Raw genomic sequence first — 15,315 nt, forward strand, 5'->3', positions numbered from 1 at the left:
CACAAATGGCAAGGTTCTTTTTTATGGCTGAGTACTTCCAATATAGTAGTATTGCCGTGTATATATATATATGTGTGTGTCTGTGTGTGTCAGGTCTTCTCTATCCATTTATCTATCAGCGGACATTTAGGTTACTTTCACGTCTTGGCTCTTGTAAGTAATGCTGCTGTGAACAAGGGGATGCAGATAGCTCTTCAACATAGTGTTTTCATTTTCTTTGGATATATTCCTGGAAGGAGAATTGATGGATATATGGTAGTTCTATTTTTAATTTTCTGAGGAACCTCCATACTGTTTTCCATAGTAGCTGTACCCATTTATATTCCCACCAGCGGTGCACAATGGTTCCTTTCCTCTGTATCCTTGCCAGTGTTTGTTATCTCTTACCTTTTTGGGGATAGCTATTCTAACAGGTGTGAGATGATATTGTGGTTTTGATTTGTATTTCTCTACTGGGTAGTGATGTTGAGCATTTTTCATTTGTTGGCCATTTGTGTAACTTCTTCAGAAAAATGTCTATTCAGGTTCTTTGCCCATTTTGTATTATTTTTTCCTCTTGAGTTGAATGGAATATTTATATATTTTGGATATTAACATACAGAATTTGCAAATATTTTTTCCTATTATGTAGGTTGTCTTTTAATTTTGTTGATCACCTCCTATGCTGTGCAGAAGTGTTTTAGTTGGATGTAATTCCATTTATGTATTTTTAATTTTGTGGCTTGTGCTTTAGGTGTCCTATCCAAAAAATCATCGCCAAAGCCCATGTCAGGAAGCTTTTTTCCTATATTTTCTTCTAGGAGTTTCAAGGTTTCTTGCCTTACATTAAGTCCTTAATTCTTTTTGAGTAGTGTAAGATAGGGGTCTAGTTTATTCTCTCACATGTGGATCTCCAATTTTCCCAGCTCCATTTACTGAAAAGAACTCTCCCCTACTGGGTGTGCTTGGCTTTCTTGTCAAATACCAGTTGACATATATGTGTGGGTTTATTTCTGGGCTCTTGATTATGTTCTGTTGGTCTGTGTATCTGTGATGTCTCCATTTTCATTTGTCTCGAAATACTTTATTTCCCTTTGACCCATCAATTGTTTAGGAGGGTGGTGTTTAATTTCCATTTATATATGAGTTTCCCAGTATTTCTTCTGTTACTTCTAGTTTATGTTTTATCATTTCTAGTTTTACCATTATGGTTAGAGAAGATAATTGGTATGATTTTAGTCTTCATTAATTTGCTAAGACTTGAGGTTTTTTGGTTGCCTAACGCATGAAAATGTTCTCTGTGCACTTAGGAAGAATGTGTACTCTGCTATTGACTGATAAGATGTTCTGTATATGTTCGTTAGGTCCATTTGGTTTATAATATTGTTTAAGCCTGCTGTTAACCTTATTGATTCTGTCTGAATGATCTATCCATTGTTAAGAGTGCAGTATTAAAATCCCCAAGTATTACTGTATTGCTGTTTCTCTTTCAGCTCTGTCAGTTTTTGCTCTCTATATGTTTAGGTCTTTTGTAGGGTGCGTAGATGTTTGCATTTGTTAAATCTTTGGGATGGATTGATCCCTTTATAATTTTATAGTGGACTTTTTTTTTTCTCTTTTTACCATTTTTAGTTTAAAGTCAATTTTGTCTCCTCTTGGGTTTTTCTCTCTGGTGTCTTGTACAGGAACAGTTGTTGTTGGGAAGGGAGCAATGTCAGGAACAATCTATGTTGCCATCTTGGTGATGTCAGTCTCTCCAAAAAGTAGCTTTTTAACAAAAAATAACCTGACCTTTTTAGAGCAATGATGAAATTATTGTCACTGGGAAATGCCTTGCAGTCTCTCAAGCTAGCCTCTACTCTAGGGCTTTAAAGCCGGTATGGGAACCCATGGATATTTTTTTCATTCTTTGTTTGAAACATTCTTCCTTTGACTTCTCTTTATGTAAGACACTAACTGGCCTTGCCCATGGGCTGGATACCTTGGAGAGTGTGCAAAAGAGTTCTGTTATGTAATTGCATTTGGTCCTTGCAGCAACTTTGTGAGATAAGCGGACAGGAGTGTTTAGGAATAAGTCGTATAATGAATCTTAGATCTAGAAGAGAAGTATTTCTCTTTCTTGGCTATAAGTTAAATGTTCTGTTTATCAAGAGTCCAATGAATTTTTTTTTCTGGTTAAGATAAAAGCAAGTAGAAAAGGTGAGAGCAGGCAGAAAAGGTTAGTGTTGAAGAGAGAATCATGGTTAAAGAAGTTTTTGTTTTTGTTTTTGTTTTTTTCTTTTTCCCCTACAGGGTTGCAGAGACTGACCATCTTCCTGTCCATTTTGAATCTCTGAGAAGGAGCTAAGGTATGCAGGGGCCTCTGACCCAGAACTGCTTTTTCATTATGCATGCCACCACACCTATAATTGGTAGGACTCATGTTGGGATATATTCTCTAGGATCAAGCAACAGGTCTAGAGTCATATCACATTTACTCGAATAAAAACTACTTAGAAACCACTTAACATAGGTGAATCCTCACTGTGTCAATTTGGAATAGATGTAGATTGAAAATTATATGACTCTAGAAGAAATTGGGTTTTCTTAGTCATCATGTCCATATTTAATTTCTGGAAATACAGAGCAGAAGTTGACCCTTTCTTTGTTTTTACTTTTACTTATGCTCATGTTTATGCATGAAATAACTCGTTTGTTGTATTGAATTGCAAGTTAAGTTTCTAACAGTGAAGTCTCCAACAAAACTTTATAATCAAAATATCCCATGTGTACACTTCAGAAATTCTTCTGGGCTCTGCCCTCAAAATACAAAACCAGAGCTGTGGACTTCATCCCATCTTCCTCCACACCGGTCCAGATACTCTGACTTATCACCTGGATTTTTATAATATCCTCCAGTGGGGCTCCCTGCTTTTGTTCTTGCTCCCTTATAAGCTCTGTTCAGCAGTGATCCTTCTGACACAGAAATCAGAACACAGTTCTGCACAGAATCTTCCACTGGTGTCTCCCAGGAACCCTGGTCTGCAAGACCATTTCTGATCTGCCTTTCCTCCTCTACTTGTCCCACTTGCTTTACCCAGCCTTACTGGCTCCCAGGTTCTTCTCACATTAGGGCTTTTTTGCCTTCCATCCTTTTCCTAGAGTGTTCTCCCAAATGTAATGCTTCCACCAACTTCAAATCTTTGTTTCAGAGTCACTTTCTCAATCCTGCCTTGATCAACCTGTTCTAAGTTGCAGTTTATTTGGGGACATGTGGGTGGCTCAGTCGATTAAGCATCTGCCCTCTGTTCAGATCATGATCCCCAGGGTAGGCTCCCTGCTCAGCAGAGAGTCTGCTCATGCCTCTCCTTCTACCACTCCTCCCCTGCTTGTGCTCTTTCTCTCGTGCTCTCTCTAAGTAAATAAAATCTTTTTTAAAAATCGCAGCTTATTTTGTTACCCGTCTTCAACCCCCAGAATGTAGGTTCTGTCATCCCTAGAGCATAGTCTCCGTGAGGCTGCTTTTGTGCTGCTCCAGCAGAGTTCACTGGTTGTGACAGCTTGTATGACCCAAAAACCAAATAGAGTTACTATGTAGTCCTTCACCCAAAGCGTCCCCTGATTATTCCATTAACTGTTACATCCGCAGCACTTAGCCTGATGCCTGGTATACATTAGGAGCTCTGTAAATATTTGTGATTTTTTTTAATTTTATTTAATTTTATTTTTATAAACATATATTTTTATCCTCAGGGGTACAGGTCTGTGAATCGCCAGGTTTACACACTTCACAGCACTCACCATAGCACATATCCTCCCCAATGTCCATAACCCCAACCCCCCTCATCCAGCCCCCCTCCCCTCATCAACCCTCAGTTTGTGAGATTAAGAGTCACTTATGGTTTGTCTCCCTCCCAATCCCGTCTTGTTTCATTTACTCTTCTCCTACCCCCTTAACCCCCCATGTTGCATATCCTCTCCCTCATATCAGGGAGATCATATGATAAGTTGTCTTTCTCCAATTGAGTTATTTTGCTAAGCATGATACCCTCTAGTTCCATCTACGTCATCACAAATGGCAAGATTTCATTTCATTTCTTTTGATGGCTGCATAGTATTCCATTGTGTATATATACCACATCTTCTTTATCCATTTATCTGTTGATGGACATCTAGGTTCTTTCCATAGTTTGGCTATTGTAGACATTGCTGCTATAAACATTCGGGTGCACGTGCCCCTTCGGATCACTACGTTTGTATCTTTAGGGTAAATACCCAGTAGTGCAATTGCTGGGTCATAGGGTAGTTCTACTTTCAACATTTTGAGGAACCTCCATGCTGTTTTCCAGAGTGGTTGCACCAGCTTGCATTCCCACCAACAGTGTAGGAGGGTTCCCCTTTCTCCGCATCCTCGCCAGCATCTGTCATTTCCTGACTTGTTCATTTTAGCCATTCTGACTGGTGTGAGGTGATATCTCATGGTGGTTTTGATTTGTATTTCCCTGATGCCGAGCGATATGGAGCACTTTTTCATGTGTCTGTTGGCCATCTGGATGTCTTCTTTGCAGAAATGTCTGTTCATGTCCTCTGCCCATTTCTTGATTGGATTATTTGTTCTGTGTTGAGTTTGCTAAGTTCTTTATAGATTTTGGACACTAGCCCTTTATCTGATATGTCATTTGCAAATGTCTTCTCCCATTCTGTCAGTTGTCTTTTGGTTTTGTTAACTGTTTCCTTTGCTGTGCAAAAGCTTTTGATCTTGATAAAATCCCAATAGTTCATTTTTGCCCTTGCTTCCCTTGCCTTTGGCGATGTTCCTAGGAAGATGTTGCTGCGGCTGAGGTCGAAGAGGTTGCTGCCTGTGTTCTCCTCAAGGATTTTGATGGATTCCTTTCTCACATTGAGATCCTTCATCCATTTTGAGTCTATTTTTGTGTGTGGTGTAAGGAAATGATCCAATTTCATTTTTCTGCATGTGGCTGTCCAATTTTCCCAACACCATTTATTGAAGAGGCTGTCTTTTTCAATTGAACATTCTTTCCTGCTTTGTCGAAGATGAGTTGACCATAGAGTTGAGGGTCTATTTCTGGGCTCTCTATTCTGTTCCATTGATCTATGTGTCTGTTTTTGTGCCAGTACCATGCTGTCTTGATGATGACAGCTTTGTAATAGAGCTTGAAGTCTGGAATTGTGATGCCACCGACTTTGGCTTTCTTCTTCAATATTCCTTTGGCTATTCGAGGTCTTTTCTGGTTCCATATAAATTTTAGGATTATTTGTTCCATTTCTTTGAAAAAAATGGATGGTACTTTGATAGGAATTGCATTAAATGTGTAGATTGCTTTAGGTAGCATAGACATTTTCACAATATTTATTCTTCCAATCCAGGAGCATGGAACATTTTTCCATTTTTTGTGGCTTCCTCAATTTCTTTCATGAGTACTTTATCGTTTTCTGTGTATAGATTCTTAGCCTCTTTGGTTAGGTTTATTCCTAGGTATCTTACAGTTTTGGTGCAATTGTAAATGGGATGGACTCCTTAATTTCTCTTCTGTCTTGTTGTTGGTGTAGAGAAATGCAACTGATTTCTGTGCATTGATTTTATATCCTGACACTTTACTGAATTCCTGTACAAGTTCTAGCAGTTTTGGAGTGGAGTCTTTTGGGTTTTCCACATAGAGTATCATATCATCTGCGAAGAGTGATAGTTTGACTTCTTCTTTGCTGATTTGGATGCCTTTAATTTCCTTTTGTTGTCTGATTGCTGAGGCTAGGACTTCTAGTACTATGTTGAATAGCAGTGGTGATAATGGACATCCCTGCCTTATTCCTGACCTTAGCGGAAAAGCTTTCAGTTTTTCTCCATTGAGAATGATATTTGCGGTGGGTTTTTCATAGATGGCTTTGATAATATTGAGGTATGTGCCCTCTCTCCCTACACTTTGAAGAGTTTTGATCAGGAAGGGATGCTGTACTTTGTCAAATGCTTTTTCAGCATCTATGGAGAGTATCATATGGTTCTTGTTCTTTCTTTTATTAATGTGTTGTATCACATTGATTGATTTGCGGATGTTGATCCAACCTTGCAGCCCTGGAATAAATCCCACTTGGTCGTGGTGAATAATCCTTTTAATGTACTGTGAATCCTATTGGCTAGTATTTTGGTGAGAATTTTTGCATCTGTGTTCATCAAGGATATTGGTCTGTAGTTCTCTTTTTTGATGGGATCCTTGTCTGGTTTTGGGATCAAGGTGATGCTGGCCTCATAAAATGAGTTTGGAAGTTTTCCTTCCATTTCTATTTTTTGGAACAGTTTCAGGAGAATAGGAATTAGTTCTTCTTTAAATGTTTGGTAGAATTCCCCCGGGAAGCTCTCTGGCCCTGGGCTTCTATTTGTTTGGAGATTTTTGATGACTGTTTCAATCTCCTTACTGGTTATGGGTCTGTTCAGGCTTTCTATTTCTTCCTGGTTCAGTTGTGGTAGTTTATATGTCTCTAGGAATGCATCCATTTCTTCCAGATTGTCAAATTTGTTGGCATAGAGTTGCTCGTAGTATGTTCTTATAATTGTCTGTTTTTCTTTGGTGTTCGTTGTGATCTCTCCTCTTTCATTCATGATTTTATTTATTTGGGTCCTTTCTCTTTTCTTTTTGATAAGTCTGGCCAGGGGTTTATCAATCTTATTAATTCTTTCAAAGAACCAGCTCCTAGTTTCATTGATTTGTTCTATTGTTTATTGGTTTCTATTTCATTGATTTCTGCTCTGATCTTTATGATTTCTCTTCTCCTGCTGGGTTTAGGGTTTCTTTCTTGTTCTTTCTACAGCTCCTTTAGGTGTAGGGTTAGGTTGTCTACCTGAGACCTTTCTTGTTTCTTGAGAAAGGCTTGTACCACTATATATTTTCCTCTCAGGACTGCCTTTGTTGTGTCCCACAGATTTTGAACCGTTGTGTTTTCATTATCATTTGTTTCCATGAATTTTTTTCAATTCAATTTCCTGGTTGACCCATTCATTCTTTAGAAGGATGCTGTTTAGTCTCCATGTATTTGGGTTCTTTCCAAATTTCCTCTTCTGATTGAGTTCTAGCTTCAGAGCATTCTGGTCTGAAAATATGCAGGAAATGATCCCAATCTTTTGATACTGCTTGAGACCTGATTTAGGACCGAGGATGTGATCTATTTTGGAGAATGGTCCATGTGCACTAGAGAAGAATGTGTATTCTGTTGCTTTGGGATGAAATGTTCTCAATATATTTGTGATGTCCATCTGGTCCAGTGTGTCATTGAAGGCCTTTATTTCTTTGTTGATCTTTTGCTTGGATGATCTGTCCATTTCAGTGAGGGGAGTATTAAAGTCCCCTACTATTATTGTATTATTGTTAATGTGTTTCTTTGATTTTGTTACTAATTGTTTTATATAGTTGGCTGCTCCCACGTTAGGGGCATAGATATTTAAAATTTTTAGACCTTCTTGTTGGACAGATCCCTTGACGATGATATAGTGTCCTTCCTCATCTCTTATTATAGTCTTTGGCTTAAAATCTAATTGTTCTGATATAAGGATTGCCACTCCTGCTTTCTTCTGATGTCCATTAGCATGGTAAATTGTTTTCCACCCCCTCAATTTAAATCTGGAGGTGTCTTCAGGTTTAAAATGAGTTTCTTGTAGGCAACATATAGATGGGTTTTGTTTTATTATCCATTCTGATACCCTTTGTCTTTTGATTGGGGCATTTAGCCCATTAACATTCAGGGTAAGTATTGAGAGATATGAATTTAGTGCCATTGTATTGCCTGTAAGGTGACTGTTACTTTATATTGTCTCTGTTCCTTTCTGATCTACTACTTTTAGGGTCTCTCTTTGCTTAGAGGACCCCTTTCAATATTTCCTGTAGAGCTGGTTTGGTGTTTGCAAATTCTTTCAGTTTTTGTTTGTTCTGGAAGCTTTTTATCTCTCCTTTTATTTTCAGTGATAGCTTAGCTGGATATAGTATTCTTGGCTGCATGTTTTTCTCGTTTAGTGCTCTGAATATATCATGCCAGCTCTTTTCTGGCCTGCTAGGTCTCTGTGGATAAGTCTGCTGCCAATCTAATATTTTTACCATTGTATGTTACAGACTTCTTTTCCCAGGCTGCTTTCAGGATTTTCTCTTTGTCACTAAGACTTGTAAATTTTACTATTAGGTGACGGGATGTGGACCTATTCTTATTGATTTTGAGGGGGGTTCTCTGAACCTCCTGGATTTTGATGCTTGTTCCCTTTGCCATATTGGGGAAATTCTCTCCAATAATTCTCTCCAGTATACCTTCTGCTCCCTCTCTCTTTCTTCTTCTTCTGGAATCCCAATTATTCAAATGTTGTTTTGTCTTACGGAGTCACTTATCTCTCAAATTCTCCCCTCATGGTCCAGTAGCTGTTTGTACCTCTTTTGCTCAGCTTCTTTATTCTCTGTCATTTGGTCTTCTATATCGCTAATTCTATCTTCTGCCTCATTTATCCTAGCAGTGAGATCCTCCATTTTTGACTGCACCTCATTAATAGCTTTTTTGATTTCAACTAGGTTAGATTTTAGTTCTTTTATTTCTCCAGAAAGGGCTTTTATATCTCCCGAGAGGGTTTCTCTAATATCTTCCATGCCTTTTTTGAGCCCGGCTAGAACCTTGAGAATCGTCATTCTGAACTCTAGATCTGACATATTACCAATGTCTGTATTGATTAGGTCCCTAGCCTTTGGTACTACCTCTTGTTCTTTTTTTCTGGTGAATTTTTCTGCCTTGTCATTTTGTCTTTGTATGAAGGAGCAAGTAAAATACTAAAAGGGTGGCAACAACCCCAGGAAAATATGCTTTAACCAAATCAGAAGAGATCCCAAATCATGAGGGAGGAGAAAGGGGATAAAAAGAGGTTCAGAAAGAAAAAAAAAAAAAAAAGAAACAATTAAAAAAAGAAAACAAATAAAGAAACAATATATAAAAGAAAAAATATATATATTAGATAAACTAGCTAAAAAAACGTTAAAAAAGAAAAGGGTAAAAGTTAAAAAAATTTGGCAGAAGAAGAGAAAAATTGAAAAAGAAAAAAAATTTGAATTAACTGCAAGGCTAAAGAATCATGGGGAGAAAGCCATGAGTTCCATGCTTTGCTTTCTCCTCCTCTGGAATTCCGCTGCTCTCCTTGGTATTGAAACTGAACTCCTTGGTAGGTTAACTTGGTCCTGGCTGGGTTTCCCGTTGATCTTCTGGGGGAGGGGCCTGTTGTAGTGATTCTCAAGTGTCTTTGCCCCAGGCGGAGTTGCACCGCCCTTACCGGCCGGTCTGAGTAATCCGATTGGGTTTGCTTTCGGGAGCTTTTGTTCCCTGAGCACTTTCCGTAGTAGAGTTCCGGAGGGCGGGAATGAAGATGGTGGCCTCCCGGTCTCCGGCCCGGAGGGGCCGAGAGCCCGGGACCCCACTCCTCAGTGCGCCCTCAGAGAACAGCGCCCAATGACTCCCGTCACCCTGGCCTCTGGCCGCGCTCTGAGCTGACCGAGCCTGCGACCGGTTCAAGGTAACCCCGAGCTGAGAGCTCACTCCTCAGCTCTGTCTCTGTAGCCGGCTTCCCCGTTCTAATACCTGTAAGCTCTGTGACACTCAGACACCCCCGATCCTTCTGTGACCCTGCGGGACCTGAGGCCACGCTGATTCCGCGTGGGCTTCACCCCGGTTAAGCCTCTGGAGCGATGTCCCTCAGCGGAACAGACTTTTAAAAGTCCTGATTTTGTGCTCCGTTGCTCCGCCGCTCGCCGGGAGCCGGTCCCTCCCCCCCGGTCTATCTTCCCGTCGCTTTGGATTCACTTTTCCGCCAGTCCTACCTTTCAGAAAGTGGTTGATTTTCTGTTTCTAGAATTGTTGTTCTTCTTCTCTTCGATCTACCATTGGATTTGAAGGTGTTTGCAATCTTTAGATAAGCTATTTAGCTGATCTCCCGCTACCTGAAGTAGTCTCAGCCTGCTACTTCTCCGCCATCTTCACTCCTCCCTAAATATTTGAGTTCAATGACTGTTGTCATTTGGATAATACAAAGTTAACACTAAGGAAGAAGGAAGGGGATAATCTTAGATGTTTCTGTAGAGTTTTCTATCTCGTGCTTTGAGTCCATTTTATTTATTTTTCTCAAATTTGCACAAGGGAAAAATAATCCCTGAATACTGTAGTGAGACTTTATTCAGTGCTGCAGAAGTTAAAGCAAATTTTTACCTGATTTGTTGGTTTCTCTTGTGAGGCCCCAACTGTTGCATACCTGATTATTTAAAACCTTCTTTCAATAACCATTGATTTCTTCTGTAGCCTCTTGAACCAGAAGGTCATTGTACCCCCCGTTACGACTTTACATTTAATTTGTCTGTTAAGACATCTAGAGGAAAGTCCCCAGAGCAAAATCCAAGAGCTCTGGTCAATGTGAGTCAATTTCCAAAGAACCTGTGGGTGTTCATCCAAGCACACTTCTCCGGGAAGGGATGTTTAAAGACAGCAGAGCCAGCAGCCAAAATACCACTGGTCTCTGTTGTATCCTCGATACTTTGTGACCTCAAATTAGGTATTAATTACTCATGTATTTCTTCATCCTTAATATCATAAGATTATACTATATTTATATGTGTATATATATATATATGAATATACATAATGTCTACATGTGGATGTGTGTTGTTCATTGTTCCATCAATATAACAGGAAACCTCCATGGTCTTCAGAAATTTGAGATTTGTATGAGTACTGCATATAAACACTGTGTGGTTTTGCCTCTTATCTCATACTCATTTCCTACGTAATAGAATGTGGTAAGTTGCCATTGCCTGCTTTCCTCCTGAATTTAGTTTATAGGACTATTAGCATTTATTTCCTGAGGGACTTCATGTCTCGGACACTGTGTGTATGTTTTTCATTCTTACTCACTGGTTATCATCGTTCTATAGGAAATGTTACCTCAGAGAAACGAGAGAGCTTTCCTAAAGGTCCAAAACTAGGGAGTGGTGGAGCCAGGATGTAGGACAAGATTCTCTTGATTCCTAGAGCAGCGTCCTTTTCTCCGTCGGACATTACCACTCTGCTGTCAAGCAAGATTCCCTTAGTCTCTCTAAAAGGCAAGTTTCCCTTCCCATCATCCCTCAGATGGGAATGTCTGCTTTTGGTTTCTTGAAATGTCCATTTTATTAACACGGTGAGTGCGCGATGGCAGCAGGGTTGGTGAAGTATCACCCCCCTTCTCTAAATGCTGACTTTTGGTTTCCACTCTCTCTGTTCTCAGTGCTTAGTAAGTGACAGCATCTCTCTGATGGCCGAGAGAGATATGGACCAAAAGAGGTGACCCGACCCCACCCTCACCCCCACCGCACCCGAGAACAGCTCTGGCTTTTTCTTTTCTCTTCCAGAAAAGCTGCACTTCACGTATTGTTCCATGAGGAACTATTTTTCTCCAAAGGGGATTCTCTCCCATGGCCCATCCGAGGAGCATTCCCTTCTGAAATAGGTGGCAAGTTTCTTGGGTTTCATTTTCAGTCAGTTTTAGCCTGATGTGATCGGACCACCTGTTACTTTGTAGCAGCTCAGAGACCAAGGAAAGACACCCCCCCCACCGCCCTTCACCCAACTGCCCTCCTACCTAACAGAGGACCTAGAGCCTATGGGACATTCGGATATTGTAGGACAGATGAATGTTGTTTCCATGGGGTAATTCAAACATCTTGTGGCTGTTTTACATAAGCTTTTTTTTTTAAGATTTTATTTGACAGAGAGAAGGAGAGATCACAAGCAGGCAGAGAGGTGGGGGGAAGCAGACTCCCTGCTGAGCAGAGCGCCCAATGCGGGGCTTGATCCCAGGACCCCGAGATCATGACCTGAGCCGAAGGCAGAGGCTTTAACCACTGAGCCACCCAGGCGCCCCTGTTTTACATAAGCTTTTAAACTAATTTTATAAATGGAGAGGTCATGTCACATCATGGGATATTTAGAGACTAAGAACCAGGCAATACCTCTCATAAGTTTGCAGGGCCAGGAACCAGGGGTGAATGAAGGAAACAGGGTTGGGTAAGAATGTCGTGTTATGAGGGAAAAACATCTACTTAGGAAAATTGCTCCTTACCTCCTACTTGCAGATTATGTCAGCTCCTCGTATAAGAATAGAACAAGGGGTGCCTGGGTGGCTCAGTCAGTTAAGCATTTGCCTTCAGCTCAGGTCATGATCCCAGGGTTCTGGGATCGAGCCCCGCATTGCTTCTCCCTCTCCCACTCCCTGCTTGTGTTCCCTCTTTTGCTGTCTCTCTCTCTCTCTGACAAATAAATAAAATCTTAAAAAAAAAAAATAGACCAAGCTGTTGGTTATGCAGCTGACAGGACTTTTTAAAAAACATAGCTCCTTGAGGAGAGGGAGCTCTCCCACCTCAGAAAGCATCCTGGTGTCTGCATTCACAGGACCAATTTTATCAGTCTCTAGAGGTGCCGTCTTCTTGATGCTGCTTCTGTCCACCAGCGCTCTGAAATTGGTATTTTCTGTGTACGAGTGTTGTCAGCAAAACCGGTTCGTTTCTGCCCCAGGAGGAAAGCAGCCTCCACCAGCTAACAATCGAAAGTAGGGAAAGCAGCCCAATCCATTCATAACTCCCCCGGAGTACCGCCCAAAATATCCCTGCCATCCCAGGCGGGCAGTCTCGCTGCTTGTGTGGGCTGGTGTATTTGTCACTTGTGCAACCAGGATTTTAACAAAGAGCCACGTCTTAAATCACAATGCAGCGCGAGACCAATGTTTCCATCAGGGGAGGGCCCTGCCTGAGACGAGGTCTTAGCTCCAAGATTGTCCAACCATTTAAAACTCCAGTGTAGGATGGAGCTTCGCTGTTGCCGTTTTGTGAGGATCAGCAATGGAAAAGATTTGGGTGAAAGGCAGTAAAAAACACACTTGATCTAAAAATAAGTGATGTGAGAACGTGGTGATTTCGATTGAAAGTGCTTGGGGGACACTCATGAAGCAGCTCAGGTTCCGTGGGCTGGGAAGAAGCTGCGGTCAGAGGGAGTCACCATGGTCATGCTTTGGGCACTGGTTACGGCTTCCCTTGGTCACAGGTCATCTGCTTTGGGTACTAAGCTGGATTGGAGAGTGTCCCGCATAAAGATCTGTGTCCACCAGGAACCTTTACAATGGGACAGTATTTGGAAACTACAGCCTTTGCTGATGTAATTAAGTTAAAACAAAGTCCTACTGGAGGAGGAAGGTGTGCCCTCAATCCAATGGTGTGCCTAGGAAAAAGCCATGTCATGACAGACACTGCAGGGGACGTCCATGGGCAAAAGCTATGTGACAATGGAGGCAGAGATTGGAGCGGTAGAGCTGCAAGGCAAAGGATGCCGCGGAAGGCCGGCGTCCCCTGCCTGGCATCAAGAACTGGAAACGATGTGGAAGGAACGTTCCCTAGAGCCTTCAGATGGCGTGTGGCCCTGCTGACACATTGATTTTGAACTTCTTGCCTCCAGAACAGTGGGAGAGTGAATTCCTATTGGTTTAAGCCATGTAGTTGGTGGCTCTTATGGCAGGAGTGAGGCCAGCAGTGACTGCTGCGCTGAGGAGAGTGGAGAAACCAGAGCAAGACCAGGGCTGTGTGTGTGGTTTTCATTTCATTGTTGGCTGACCCAGAACGGGGTGTGGCCACATCCTAGGGTCTTGGTATCACCCTGGGCTATGAGTCCCGGGAGTGCTTTAGGGAGACGCCTTACCTCAGCCCTGACTGTGCACCCAGTTCCCCAGTTAAGAACCTGAACGATTCCTTTTTCATCAGGTAGCTTCTGCTGCTACAAAAAAGGCTAAAAATATCATTATCTCTTTTGAGGAAAGGGAAACTTTTTTAGTTACCTCGTTAAAGAAATCTCATTTCTTTACAAGTGCTGGGTGACATTCTGTATTCATGCTTATTTTCTAATCCAGAGCTATAAACAAAGACAAAAAGAATATGAAGAGGTTTTTTTCTGAGCTTGCTATATTGTTTTTTTTTCTTTTGTTGTCTAGGTGAGGCTTATTTTATATAGTTTTATGCACAAAATGAAAAGCTCTCATCCAATTGCCCCCTAAAAAACTTTCACTATGAGTTTGTGATAATAGAATTGATTCATTAATTCATTCCTCAAAGAGCATTTATTGGCTATATGTGGGATATGTGCTCATCCTCACAGATCTCTGGTAGGAGATAGATATAAAACACAGCAGAGATCGCTTCCAGGGACAGAAACGGGGGACTTCCTTTTCACTATCTCCCCTTTTTAAAAAAACTACCTACATGTATTAAATATTTAGAATAAATAAATACAAATTTAATTTTAACATGTCAGTGGTTCCTCTAAAATTATTTTTAAAATAAGGGTTAATTGAGGAGGCATCCTATTTGGACAGTAGTAGTTGTGGAATATACAGTGTCAATGCAGACACAATCCCTGGAAACTAGTCATCTTGTCTAATGGGAGAAATTAGTAATTAGTAGTCACACAAATAATTATATAATTAGAAACTTGATAATCCTCTGAAATTGAAGAATTTGGTGCTATAAGAAAGAATAATACAAGGAGCCAATAAGATTACCAAAAACCAGAAAGAATGATGTTTTATTCAGAAGAAAGTAGAATTGACCAAAGGAAAGAGTGCTCAAGGTGAAGCCTTATGCAGAGCAGGAAGTTGGTACATTTCTCAAACTGTAAGAAGGCCACACTGGCTGGAGATGAACAGAGACCAGATCACGCAGGATTTTCATTAATTCAGCAAATATTCATCAGATGTATATCATATGCCTTGTACTCTCCCAGCACTGGAAACACAGCAATAAATAAACACAGGGGATTTTCAGCCATCTTATGGAGTATGCATTTCATTATGAGCCCAAAGGGAATCCATAGAAGGATTTGAAGTAGAGAATTCATATGATTTGATGTAGATATTTAGAAGAACGCTTTGGAAGAGTGGGAAATTGATGTATCAGACTTGCTTGGCACAGCAGTAGTACCTGGGTGATGAGCTTTGTGTCAAGCCCTTGGCTGTGTGGATGCCAAAGCTTAACAATACCAGTATTTTGCCAGGCTTAGCAAAATGGCTGCCACTCTAGTCCATGGTAGTGGTGTGTCCCTTCTGAAAAAGTCTTTAATAGGAAACCAAAAGTTGAGAATGTGGTATTGAACCTGATTGTTTTGACCAGTAGCTTTTAAATAACTTAAACTTGATTTCACCACGAAGAGCAATTAGCACAAATTAGGTTTCCCATTGCACCATCATTTGGCAAATTGTCATAAATTCAGGGCTGTATAATGACACCAGAACAAGACTAGGCACCAAATCATCACCCT

At 40.8% G+C, this 15,315-nt stretch overlaps 1 long non-coding RNA gene across 1 annotated transcript in view; it reads right to left on the minus strand.

Annotated features, from left to right (window-relative positions):
- Positions 1 to 15,315, minus strand: part of LOC125105997 (uncharacterized) — a 35,437-nt gene that overhangs the window by 2,957 nt on the left and 17,165 nt on the right. Inside the window, exon 3 of the long non-coding RNA XR_007129191.1 lies at positions 13,705 to 13,779. This is a non-coding gene — a long non-coding RNA (uncharacterized LOC125105997). The remainder of the gene's footprint in view (positions 1 to 13,704; positions 13,780 to 15,315) is intronic.

The sequence above is a fragment of the Lutra lutra genome, chromosome 8, assembly GCF_902655055.1.
Source record: "Lutra lutra chromosome 8, mLutLut1.2, whole genome shotgun sequence".
NCBI classification, from domain to species: domain Eukaryota; kingdom Metazoa; phylum Chordata; class Mammalia; order Carnivora; family Mustelidae; genus Lutra; species Lutra lutra.